This window comes from Balaenoptera ricei, chromosome 12 (genome assembly GCF_028023285.1).
Source record: "Balaenoptera ricei isolate mBalRic1 chromosome 12, mBalRic1.hap2, whole genome shotgun sequence".
Lineage (NCBI taxonomy): Eukaryota > Metazoa > Chordata > Mammalia > Artiodactyla > Balaenopteridae > Balaenoptera > Balaenoptera ricei.
In genome coordinates this window covers 70,878,523-70,891,945 of record NC_082650.1, presented here as the reverse complement: position 1 = coordinate 70,891,945, position 13,423 = coordinate 70,878,523, and the positions used below count along the sequence as shown (strand labels likewise).

Sequence of the window (13,423 nt, the reverse complement as noted above, 5' to 3'; positions counted from 1 at the left end):
TAAAGGAGACCAGATGGGGAGGCAGCAGAGGGATGAAAGAGTTAAAAAAAAGATTGGGATTGACATATACACACTACTTTATATAAAATAGATAACTAATAAGGACCTACTGTATAGCACAGGGAACTCTACTCAATACTCTGTAATGGCCTACATGGGAAAAGAATGAGAAAAAGAGTGGGCATATGTATACGTATAACACTTTGCTGTACACCTGAAACTAACACAACATTGTATATCAACTATACTCCAATAAAAATTTTTAGAAAAATAAAAAAAGAGAATAACAGGGGAGAATGGAGAACATGGCTTCTTCTCAACTCTTGCAAATAGCCTATAATTCAGAGTTGCATGTTGCCCTTTACAATATTTCCATTGGATAGGAATTTGTGTTCATCTTCTCATTGATTCAAGAAGCATTTATTTAAAACCTGTTCTGTGTCAGGTCTTGTTCTAGGTTCTGGAAATAAAACAGTGGGAAACAGAGATGTAGCCTGCTCTATTATATAACTTATACTTTAGTACAGAGAGACAACAACAACAGCGATAAAGGTTAAAAAAAGTAAATAAGACAGATTGCAGAGATAAATCTTAGAGCTTATATGAATTTCCTATTGTAGTTATAAATTTTCACAAATTTAGTGTCCTAAAACAACACAGATTTATCTCTTACACTTGTGATGGTCAGAAATTTAAGTGGGTCGGCAGGGCTGTGTTCCTTCTGAAGGCTCTAGGAGAAAATCCATTTCCTTGCCTCTTCCAGCTTCTAGAGGCTGCCTGCATTCCTTAGCTCATGGCCCTGCATTACTCTGTTTCTGTCATCACATCTCCATCTCTGACTCTGCACCTCCTGCTTTCCCCTTATAGGACCTCTTACATTGGGCCACCTGGATAACCCAGGATTTTATTTCAAGATGCTTAATTTAATCATATCTACCAAGTCTGTTTTTCCATGTAAGGTACCATATTCTAGAAATTAGGACACGGACATCTTTGGGTAGTCATTATTCAGCTTACCACAGAGCGCCTTAAGTGAACGGTTCAACTTCCTGCATCTGGTCCAGACCGTCAGTCTTCTGCATCCAAATGCACTGATCCTTCTCCTTTACCAAGGCTGAATCCCCTCACCCTCTGTTCATGTTCAACCTGCTGAAGACACAAGAGTCCATTTTGATGTTCTTTGATGTTTCCTACATTTTTAGCTACCCTCCTTCACTCCTATAGTGTTCTGAAGCTGGTGAGAACAAACCTAACTTATCCAAAGATATCAGTAACTGACAATGGATTCATATGTCTCTCCATTCAACAAATATTTACTGAGTGCTGCTTATGTGCTAAATGTAGAACCAGAGTGAAAAACAAAACAGCTGTTTCTCTTGCCTTGCTGGAACTTTTAGTCTTGAGGGAGAGATAGCTATTAAATTATCTAACACATAGATAATTATGCATTCCAGTAAGTGTTAAGAAAGAAATGAAAAGGATTTGATGACATAATAATTAGGGGAGTTAATTAGACAGGGAGGTCAAGGACAGACTTTCTCTGGAGGGAACACTGAAGCACACACTGAAGGATGAGCAGGGCCCTTCCATGGGAAGGAAGGGAGTGTGGTGGAGAAAGGCCTGTGTGGGTGCTTTCACAGGAAGGAAAAGCTCAAAGGCTCTGAGATAGGGAAGAGCTTGATAACTTGGAAACATGTTTAAAAATCTGAAGAAAAATGTGTTGGGTGGGGAGGGGCATCTAAGATGAGATCAGTCTGACAGGTAGGGAGAGTATAAGTCATGCAGGCCACAGACCGTGGGCAAGACTTTGGATTTTATTTTAAAGTGCATTGGAAAGTTACTGAAGGATTTCAAGGTGAGAGGAAAGTGATTTAATTGTATTTATGCTTTCAAAAGATGACTTTGGAATGCCCTGGTGATCCAGTGGTTAGGACTCTGCCTAGGGCTGGGGTTCAATCCATGGTCAGGGAACTAAGATCCCACAAGCTGCACGGCGTGGCCAATAAATAAAAGACAACTTCGGCTGTTGTGAGAATAGCTTGGGAAAAGATCCAAGATGGAAGCCGAGAGACTAATAAGAAAGCTGGTGTCATGGAGACGGTGAAGGGCTTGGACCAGAGCTGGGCTGCGGAGGAGGCGAGAAGTGGGGGAGATATGAGATGCTTTTTGGAGTAGGAGCAACAGGATTTGCTGGTGGATGAGATACGGGGACTGATGGTACGTATGAATCACGTTTGATTCCCGGGTCGCAAGCTTGAGAATCTAGGTAGATGGTGGGACTGTTTTGTTAGATGGCAAAGACCAGAAGAGGAAAGTCAATAAATTCCTTGTTAGAGCCCTTAAGATTGAGATTTTTGTGGAATTTCAAGAGAAGATGTCAAGTAGGCAGTTGGATAAATGAGTCTGGAGGTCAGAGGAGAGGCCGGAGTTAGACATAAATTTAGAACCTATCACCATAGAGATTGTATTTGCAACTATGGGAATGGGTGAGATCAGCTGGGGAGAGAGTGTGGAAGCACAAAAGGAAATTTCTATGAGATTGGATCAAGGTCAGAGATATAGAGAAAAATCAGAGAAGTATAGTGTCAACAAAACCAAGAGAAGAGAGTCTTTGGAGAAGCGCAAGTGGTAACAGAGCTCACCACAGTGACCATTGTTTTTGGCAAAAAAAAAAAAATTATATAAATATAAATGTATTTTTATAATATATATAATATTATTCACTATATTACATAATTATATATAATCTCTACTCTATAATTATATAATATTACATAATTATATGTTATATATTATATAATATTATATATAATTATTATAGATGATACATAATATAAAATTTATAGATATATTTATATATCCTAAAGGAGAGCAGCTTCAAACTCCACACCAGACAAGTACAAGCTCACACAACATGTTAAGAAGAGATATTTTCCTTCATTTGTTTCTGAGAAAGCCAAGAGCAGCCCCTGACTGCTGGAAACTGGTCTGATGCTCACAGCCAGGCCATGCTGTTCTCCTATTGGACAGAAATACACAGAACATCAGACAAGGTCACTCTGACACTGTGATAAATGAGTCAAAACAAAAGCACCATGCAACCCACAAAATAGCAAACATCTCCAGTTCTCAGCTAAAATGAGTGATGGCTACTTCCTTACCAACTACAGTTGTATCCCCATTTTAAGCCTCCCTCCCCATAGATCAGATTTGTTTAGACACCCTGTCATAGACTTGCTCCTGCTTTCTGACAGCACTCAATCTAGAGTGAGCCCCTCCTTCCTTCAACTCTCCCCAAAATTACCCACCCAAAGCCTAAATCCTATAATAGCATCTTTCTAACTCGCCCTCCCTGAAGGGCTTTATAGCGCCCCCTAGTGGGCATTCTCCTTCAGTGCAATAGGTCTGCAGAGCCCTGGTGGTCTTTGGTTGAAGGGCATTAACATTTTTACATCTTTTATACACAGCTGAAGTGTTTTTAATGCTCTTTTGTGTTTCTGAATTCATTGAAAAATACATGCAGATGATCAATTGAGTTTTCCCTTTTCCACAGCCAAAAGATGGATTAACTGTAAGTTCATTTTTATATGATTTCTTCTATTTTTATAAACTAGCTTTTAATCATGGAAGTATTCCATGGACACAGTAACATTTAAAACTGTAGAGAAGGCATGCAGTATAAAGTATGACTTCCTTTTACTATTTTCCTGTGGCAGCTCCTCTGCACCACCTTCACAGAGGGAACCTTCGCTAACCTTTTCCTCTGACTTGGTTTTTCTCATTGCTGTCATACTTCTATTTCTAAACTTATAAACTTTAGACATTATCTATTGATCTTCTGCAATGAAACCTGAAGAAGTTATCACATTAATATTCCTTCCACCTCTTTTTCTCAGTCTACTTCCCAAATATTTTTAGTTATACCTTTATTTTTATACTTCTAGGGTTCACAATAATCTACCAATCTATCTATATCTATCATCTATCTATCTGTCTATCTATCTATCTATCTTTCAATCTATCTCTATATATTCTCATAGAATTCTCTATATGTCTTCTGTGTTTCTCCTGTAGGATAATTTTAAAAATGAAACCCCAAATGGGATGTATCAATACAATATAAACATGTAAACATTACTCCCTGTAGAATCAACTATTATGGCAGAAGCCATAAATGAGAACTTCATATCAATAAAACTTTGCCACTCATAGTAGAAGCTTCCAAGAATCAAGGCCTAATGAATCTTCTTTAAATTTATTGCCATCTTTCTTCTCTATTCTGAGTGACAGTAGCTATCAATACTTTCACATCCCACACTACCCTCATCCTGAAATGCTTGTTTTGTTTGATCGTACTCCTTTCTTGACAAATTAATGTTTAAAGTGTAGGATGTATTCATAGTAAACTTTATAAATCCTTACTTGTCTGAAAATGTGTTTGAAAATAAATTGTGGTATAAAATTTTTGATTCAAAATCTTTTACCTTAAGAATTTTGAAAATGTTGCTCAATTTTCTTTAGCATCCACTGTTAGTAATGAGAAATCTCAAGTCAATCTGGTTCTATTCTCTTGCAGGTAATTTGGGGTTTTTTTCCTTTCTGCTTTTATGATTTTCTCTTTATCCTTGGGGTTGTGAATGTTCAGTGGGATATACCTACAGAGGAATATTTTCCAATGCTGTTTGGCACTTGGTAAACTGAAGACCAAAAACTGAAGGTAGAGACATTTTCTTCTTTTATCTCTTTATGTTCTCCTATCTGCTGTCACTCAGAAACCCTTCCTTCTAAGATGTTGTGTTCTAGGTTATGGGAAATTTTCTCCACTCTATCATCCATATTACTAGATCACAGTTTACCAGATAAGTAGTCAAATATGTGCATTTAATAATTTATTAAATCCAATGATTATTTCTTAATGCAATAATTATACACATTTTTTTCAAAACTTTTTTTCTTTATTGCTCCTTTTTTAAAGCAGTGTGTTTTTATAAACATAGCAGGCTCCTGAATTTTGCAGAGAATAGACTTATTAAGAAGTTAACTTCTGGTGTCTGAATTATCTTTGCTTTCTCCAAGGCCAACTGTTCTATTTGCTCACCTTGGTGCTCCTTTTTCATGCTATGGATTTCCTTTAAACATCTGGAGATCCTTGGTGATTCAATCATGTTGGATAAAGGACTTGGTTGCTTAGTATGAGTGGCTGGAAAGGGTTTTCTCAGAGACTGGTAAATCCATTTTCTTAACAGATCCTTCCTTTGATTAGGTGGTTTCACATATGCTTTGTGTGATGGGACAAGGCATTTTGATGAGCAGCTTTTCGTCAAGGTTAAGTAAAGGGCAACAGAGAGGCAGGCTGGGGATCTCCACCACTGCCAAAGTGGGGGGACCTAATTCTAGAAGTGCATTACTTTAGCATTTTAGTCTTGGGTGGAATTGTTTAGTCCTTTCTTTCCCCTCTTCTTTTTTTCCCCTTCCTTCCTTCCTTCCTTCCTTCCTTCCTTCCTTCCTTCCTTCCTTCCTTCCTTCCTCCCTTCCTTCCTTCTTTCCTTCCTTCTTTCCTTTCTTCCTTCCTTCCTTCCCTTCCTTCCTCTCTCTCTCTCTCTTTTTGAAGTTTGGAATTAACTCAGGCTCTGCTATGCTTTTTTTCTTCTGGCCACAAAACCTCTGGTGTGTTGGGCTGTAATTTTCTCTGCTCTGATTTCTCCATCAAACCAATACCAGCTGAAAAGTGCCAAAAATGTCTAGCCCATTGATGGCACATTTTCTAAAAGTTTTAGAGTGTTATTGTAGATTTTTTTTTTAAGAAATATATCCTCTTGTCATTTCATTGGAATTTTAAAGGAGGGGATGGAAGGTGAGAGAGGAAGACGGATTCCTGTGCTCAACTTGATATTTTGAACAGGACATCTGGAGTTCAGATAGAAGTGCCTACCATTTTGTGTTAAAGTAAATGGATTAAGTTTAAAATGTATGTTTCATTCTCACTCAGCTGTGGATTTTTCCAAAGTCCCACTTTCCCTCCAAAGTGCCTGCTAAAGAAAAATAGTTTTCACGAATATAATAAATAAGTTAAGCATTTGCAACAACTATTTTATAAACTAATATTTGAATACTGGAAGGCAAATTAAAAACAATAAATATTTTCCCAGTGAAGAAACACTCAGACATCTTACCTCCTGTCCTAGTCCCAGAGCCTGTAAAGGCAAGCCCACTGGGGCTGGCTGAGGGCGAAGAGGAAAGCTTGCTCCAGAAGGAACTGTCTGAGGGATCATAAGAATTTCTACACCTGGGAAAGGGGGAAATAAACTACTGGTTGAAAAAAATTTTTTATTTAAAAAATAAAAACAATAAATACAATTCAAAATTCTCATGACAATTCATTCCTATTCTTCCTCTAAAGAGCTATATTTGACACCTCTAAGCTTAGATTACAGTGGTACTTTCCAAAGAAAAGACCTATTTTCTACACAAACTAAAATACAAACACAAACTAACTTCCTAAGTGACAGTATGATCAGTGCTGTTTATTAGGATCTTAATAATTTCCTTAATTAAGTCACTACACCTGAAATTTCCTGTGTCTTATTTCCCTCTACAAGAGGGAATATTCCCTCTTGTAAAGCTTCTGCTCCTGCAGTAAGTCCAATAATTAGCTTTATGTATCATTTCTACATTGAGAAAATGAATTAACCTTAGTCCTGTGTTGAAGGACCCAATCTCCCTCACAGATTTGCATTTGTATGTGCGTGTGATACTTTATTTCCTTTCCAAAGTATTAAACACAGAATACCCCGAAAGGCACAGCTTCAGTAAAACTGTGAAACCATGAAAACAATATAATAAATGCAAAAAAACAGGCTCTGAGAGAAAGGAGAGGTTTGGGAGAGATGGGAATGAGAATTACACAGGAGACTGCACCTACCAAGGGAAGCTTCTACAGCTGATCACACACAGTAAAGCACCAGTTATTTCCCAGCATTGATGAAAAGATCTTTGCATAAGAGGATAGCAGCCAGTAAAGGGGGAAAGAGCTGCTCATTCCCTGTCCATACAGAGCGTCACCCTGAGCTCAGCAGTGTGTGTGAGCACGCGCACATACATACACGTGTGTGCACATGCAGAATGCATGTAGAGAATATGCTCTCTATCAAGAGATTCTAACAGCTTTTATTGAAGACCCTTCTCAACAGTTCAGAGGTCTCCCCTTCCTCTGAGAATCCCCAAGGAAACTGTCAGAGGAAAGCCCATTAGTGGCCTCAGTCAATGACCAGGAAGGAGCAAGTAAGCCAGACTTCCAGTGAGCCAGGCTGTAAATCAGAATGGACCCCAAATTCTGCCTGTCTTATGAATCACTCTTATCCAAGGAATATGCCTTGTAGATGAGAACAATCTAGAGTTAGCAATGGCTCTCTTACTCTTTTCCCCAGATTACCAATGAAAGAAATGAAAAAGTCTTATATACAGAGTTGTTAAGGTATAAGGGATGAATTCAAGTGAGCTAACAAAACCTCTCTCCTTTTCTTCAGTGTTTAGCCCAGTGTATTGGGGTTTCAGAGTTAAGCCTTCAAATCCAAAGAGAAGAAAAGAGGATTTCTACAAAGCCCAACACAAAGAGCCCCACCGTTCGGGGTGCTTTAACACAGATTACTCAGGAATCGTTGGGTGATGGCTTTCAACTTTGGAAACTTAACCTGGTAAATCCTCCTTCTTCCTTCTTTTTTGCACATGCCACCATTTTCATCATCACGTATGAAATAACAATAATGACAAAAACAACTTCTATTTATAAAGGTTAAATACTTGTTAAGAACTGTGCTAGGTTTGCAAACATTACATCATTTAACCTTTATTAACGACGCTCCGAAAAGCATTGTGTCTACTTTTTGAAAGGAAGTCACTGAAGGTGACGGAGATTAAACAGCTTGTCCAAGCTCACCAGCTGGTACATGGCAGAGCCAGGAGTTTGGTCTCCTGACTCCAGATGCATGCATACCTGTCATCCTTTCATGACTGAGCCCCACACAGAAAGGTCATTTACTCAAATACACTCTAGCTTCAGAATTTCAGAGCTTGAGGAGAACTTAGAGACAGCCAAGCTCTTCATTTTGTAGACAAGGAAATGGGAGGCCAGGTAGGTGAGTGACTGGTCAAGATGATGGCATTTGCCGAAGGGCTCAGGGCTCCTGACTCCTGGGAGAGAGGCTTTTCCGAGATACCATCTTGCTAAATGGGAAAATACTTAACTAAGTGAGATGACCCTATATAAGTTTGCCAGGAACTTTTAAGACTTGTTTTTTTTTAACTTTTATGTTTGGATATGCTCAGTCCTCAACATGGAAAAGTGAGTATTTTTCCTTTCTTTCAGAAGAGAAAATTTTAAATACTTGGACTAGAATTAATCAACGCCTGGCAGGGTTCCAAATTCAATTATGTTCACATACTAAATATAGTTCAATTTAAAATACCATGATTCAGTCTAATGATGGTTTCTATCCAGATTATTCTGGTGCTTCTATCTGTGGCTTGCTTCAATAATCATCTTATTCATCTCCCTGAAAGTGCTAACTGAAATGTCTCCCTTGAGATTCCTTCATCTTCTATTCTTCTCAGGAAGATGAATTAGAAAACAATCCTGGAAACCTGAATCAATCAATATTTTCACCATGATTTCCTTCAGGTGTTTTCCTCTCATTTTTGTATCAACACATTCAAAATTTATTTAATGTCTCTTTTTCCCAGAGTGTTCATGGGTTCTGATATTGGCAATCAGCAACTTCCTAGAAATGCTGTTCACAGGGCCCAGCATCCTTGAAGGCTCTAGAGCATCACATTTCAAGGGGTCAATAAGGATGTGTTCACTCAGATCTCATCCTCTGGTTTACTTATTATATGGCATTATAATATTGCCATCTGTCTTTGGGACAAAGGTGTTGGAAAAAACGAACCTCTCTCCCTTGACTTCTGTTTTCCCTAAAGTAATTCTGTGTTCTATGGCTATGTCTTTGAAATATACCAATATTCAATTATGTCATCAACACCATAATTTCCTTTATTTCCCATTGCTTGTTATTCTCTCATAAGGAATATTATTCCTTGGTCTTTCATCCCTTGCCCAAAAAAAGTCAGTTTTTATTTACCTAAGACAATATGTGAATATAAGATTTTTTAAAGTAATTTATCATGATCAATTACTCTTTAATATATACAGGACAGATAAACTAACTGAAGAAATTATCTCCTCCAAAAAAAGATAGATAGTGATTCCATGCTAAGTAATAAACAATTTTGTCTTTTCCATTTCAACCTTTTAAAAAGCCAGAAAAGGGAACCCTCCTACAATGTTGCTGGGAATGTAAATTGGTTCAACGACTATAGAGAACAGTATGGAGCTTCCTTTAAAAACTAAAAATAGAGCTACCATTTGATCCAGTATTCCCACTCCTGGGCATATATCCAGAGAAAACCATGATTCAAAAAGATACATGCACCCCAATGTTCACTGCAGCACTATTTACAATAGCCAGGACATGGAAGCAACTTAAATGTCCATCAACAGATGAATAGATAAAGAAGATGTGGTACATATATACGATGGAATATTACTCAGCCATAATAAAGAATAAAACAATGCCTTTTGCAGCAACATGGATGGACCTAAAGATTATCATATTAAGTGAAGTAAGTCAAAGACATATGATATCACTTATATGTGGAATCTAAAAAATGACACAGATGAACTTATTTATAAAACAGAAACAGACTCACAGACTTAGAAAACAAACTTACAGTTACCAAAGGGAAAACGTGGCGGTAGGGGGGAGGATAAATTAGGAGGTTGAGATTAACATATGCATACTATTATATATAGAATAGATAATCAACAAGGACCTACTGCATAGCACAGGGAACTATAATCAATATTCTGTAATAACCTATATGGGAAAAGAATCTGAAAAAGAATAGATATATATTTACATATATATTTCTGAAAAAGAATATATTTATATAGTTTTTTTTTTTCTAGTCTGCAATTCAGATCATGTCACTGTTCTTTTCAATACTTTAGTATCTTGGCTTTGGGGTTAGAAAAAAATTTTTAATGGCTTAAGTTAGGCAAGGCCCTTCAAGGCCTGACCTCTGTACCTTCACCTTCACCATTCTCCCCCATACTCTGTATCCCAGCCACCCTGAACTGACCACCCCATGACTTGCCTCCTCTCTGGACCTTTGTTTATGTGCTGTGACTTCTTTTTGGAGTGTTACCTCTCTCTCCTCTCCCCCACCTCTTCTCCTCTCTTCATCACTAACTTTTCCTTTTCCCAACTCCTTCTGAGCTTTCCATCCTCAGTTAGGCATATTTTCCTCTGGGAAACATTCCTTATTTCCCCAAGATTGAGACAGGTACCTCTCTTAGTATTCCCATCACCGCTTCTGCTTACGACACTCATAGGACTTATCACACTGGAGAATCATTGCTCGTTGCTTGCCTATCTCCTCTGGACTGTAAGTTCCTTGAAAGACAGAACAATTTTATTCACCACATCCTAGTCCTAAATCAGTAAGCAAAGAGTTTACTAAAATGTGTTTACTTTTTCTTTCTTTTTTAAACATCTTTATTGGAGTATAATTGCTTTATACAATGTTGTGTTAGTTTCTGCTGTATAACAAAGTGAATCAGCTATATGTATACATATATCCCCATATACCCTCCCTCTTGCATCTTCCTCCCGCCCTCCCTATCCCACCCCTCTAGGTGATCACAAAGCACTGAGCTGATCTCCTGTGCTATGCAGCTGCTTCCCACTAGCTATCTATTTTACATTTGGTAGTGTATATATGTCAATGCTACTCTCTCACTTAGTCCCAGCTTACCCTTCCCCCTCCCCATATCCTCAAGTCCATTCCCTATGTCTGCGTCTTTATTCCTGTCCTGCTCCTAGGTTCATCAGAAACTTTTTTTTCTTTTTAGATTCCATATATATGTGTTAGCATACGGTATTTGTTTTTCTCTTTCTGACTTTCTTCACTCTGTATGACAGACTCTATGTCCATCTACCTCCATACAAATAACTCAATTTCATTTCTTTTTATGGCTGAGTAATATTCCATTGTATATATGTGCCACATCTTCTTTATCCATTCATCTGTTGATGGACACTTAGGTTGCTTCCATGTCCTGGCTATTGAAAATAGAGCTGCAATGAACATTGTGGTACATGACTCTTTTAGAATTATGGTTTTCTCAGGGTATATGCCCAATAATGGGATTGCTGGGTCATATGGTAGTTCTATTTTTAGTTTTTTAAGGAACCTCCATACTGTTCTCCATAGTGGCTGTATCAACTTACTTACATTCCCACCAACAATGCAAGAGGGTTCCCTTTTCTCCACACCCTCTCCAGCATTTACTGTTTGTAGATATTTTGATGATGGCCATTCTGACCGGTGTGAGGTGATACCTCATTGTAGTTTTGATTTGCATTTCTCCAGTGATTAGTGATGTTGAACATCCTTTCATGTGTTTGTTGGCAATCTGTATATCTTCTTTGGAGAAATGTCTATTTAGGTCTTCTGCCCATTTTTGGATTGGGTTGTTTGTTTTTTTGTTATTGAGCTGCATGAGCTGCTTGTATATTTTGGAGATTAATCCTTTGTCAGTTCCTTCATTTGCAAATATTTCCTCCCATTCTGAGGGTTGTCTTTTCGTCTTGTTTATGGTTTCCTTTGCTGTGCAAAAGCTTTTAAGTATCATTAGGTCCTATTTGTTTATTTTTTATTTTATTTCCCTTTCTCTAGGAGGTGGGTCAAAAAGGATCCTGTTGTGATTTATGTTATAGAGTGTTCTGCCTATGTTTTCCTCTAAGAGTTTTAGAGTATCTGGCCTTACATTTAGGTCTTTAATCCATTTTGAGTTTGTTTTTGGGTATGGTGTTAGGGAGTGTTCTAATTTCCTTCTTTTACATGTAGCTGTCCAGTTTTCCCAGCATCACTTATTGAAGAGGCTGTCTTTTCTCCATTGTATATCCTTGCCTCCTTTGTCATAGATTAGTTGACCATAGGTGCATGGGTTTATCTCTGGGCTTTCTATCTTGTTCCATTGATATATGTTTCTGTTTTTGTACCAGTACCATATTGTCTTGATTACTGTAGCTTTGTAGTATAGTCTAAAGTCAGGGAGCCTGATTCCTCCAGCTCCATTTTTCTTTCTGAAGATTGCTTTGGCTATTCGGGGTCTTTTGTGTTTCCATACAAGTTGTGAAATTTTTTGTTCTAGTTCTGTGAAAAATGTCGTTGGTAGTTTGATAGGGATTGCATTGAATCTGTAGATTGCTTTGGGTAGTATAGTCATTTTCACAATGTTGATTCTTCCAATCCAAGAACATGGTATATCTCTCCATCTGTTTGTATCATCTTTAATTTCTTTCATCAGTGTCCTATAGTTTTCTGCATAAAGGTCTTTTGTCTCCTTAGGTATTATGGTGGGTGGGGCTGGATCTTGTCTTTCTGGTGGGAGAGCTGCATCCGGTGGTGTAACACAACATTGTTAATCAACTATACTCCAATATAAAATAGAAAATATTTAAAAATTAGGAAAAAAATTTCAAAAACAAAACAGCAAGATTCCTACCATCTAAGAATTTGTGGTAGAGACCATGTGATGTGTGATGTGGTCATTGCTCCAGTAGAGAAGTGTGCAGGGAAGACCTTTGAGTTTGGATGCCCACATCTTACTAGGGATCAAATAAAAGGCTTCATAGAGAAGGTGGCTCTCTTTTGTGATATGTTTAGTTCTAATTTTAAGAATATTTCCCTAACGAATCATCTGTTCACTTATAAATTCCACAAACATTTATAGGGTGCTTGCTACAATCTGGGCCAGGCCTTGGAGATTCGGAGATGATTAAGGCACATTCCAGGACCACAAGGAAGTTTTAGTCAAGTGTAGCAGACAGACAAGTACCAGGTCACTGCAGTTCAGGATGTGCTGGGTGATGTGGAAGGACATAGAGGGTAACTAGTGCAGCCCTGTGGGGAGGGGAGAGTTTTCAGGGAGAGATGACATCTGAGCTTAGTCTGGAAGGAAGTTCTGGCATTAACCAGGCAAAGAGGGATGAAAGGGGCCTTTCAGACAAAGGGAACAACTTTATGTGCAAAGTCTCATAGGCAAGAGAAAGTAGAGCATATTTGGGGGAATGTACAGAGTGCATAGTGGAAAGAGGAAATGATAATTGGATAAGACTGGAAATATTAGCAGAAGACTGAGTTTATTCCAAAGGCCAAAAGTAGCAAATCTGATCATGCCATTCTTACTTAAAATCTTCCCATTGCTTCCTGTTGCCTATGCCCCAGTTGAAGTGTTTGGGAATTTGTGTGTGCCTGTGTATCTGTCTGTCTCTGTGTGTTAATCATGTTTTTTTATTTT

At 38.0% G+C, this 13,423-nt stretch overlaps 1 non-coding gene across 1 annotated transcript; it reads left to right on the top strand.

The window, feature by feature from the left end:
- The first annotated feature begins 6,143 nt into the window (after positions 1-6,143).
- LOC132376493 (small nucleolar RNA SNORD22) lies at positions 6,144-6,269 on the top strand. The gene has a single exon (XR_009506329.1). It is a non-coding gene; the product is annotated as a small nucleolar RNA SNORD22 (small nucleolar RNA).
- The last annotated feature ends 7,154 nt before the right edge of the window (positions 6,270-13,423 follow it).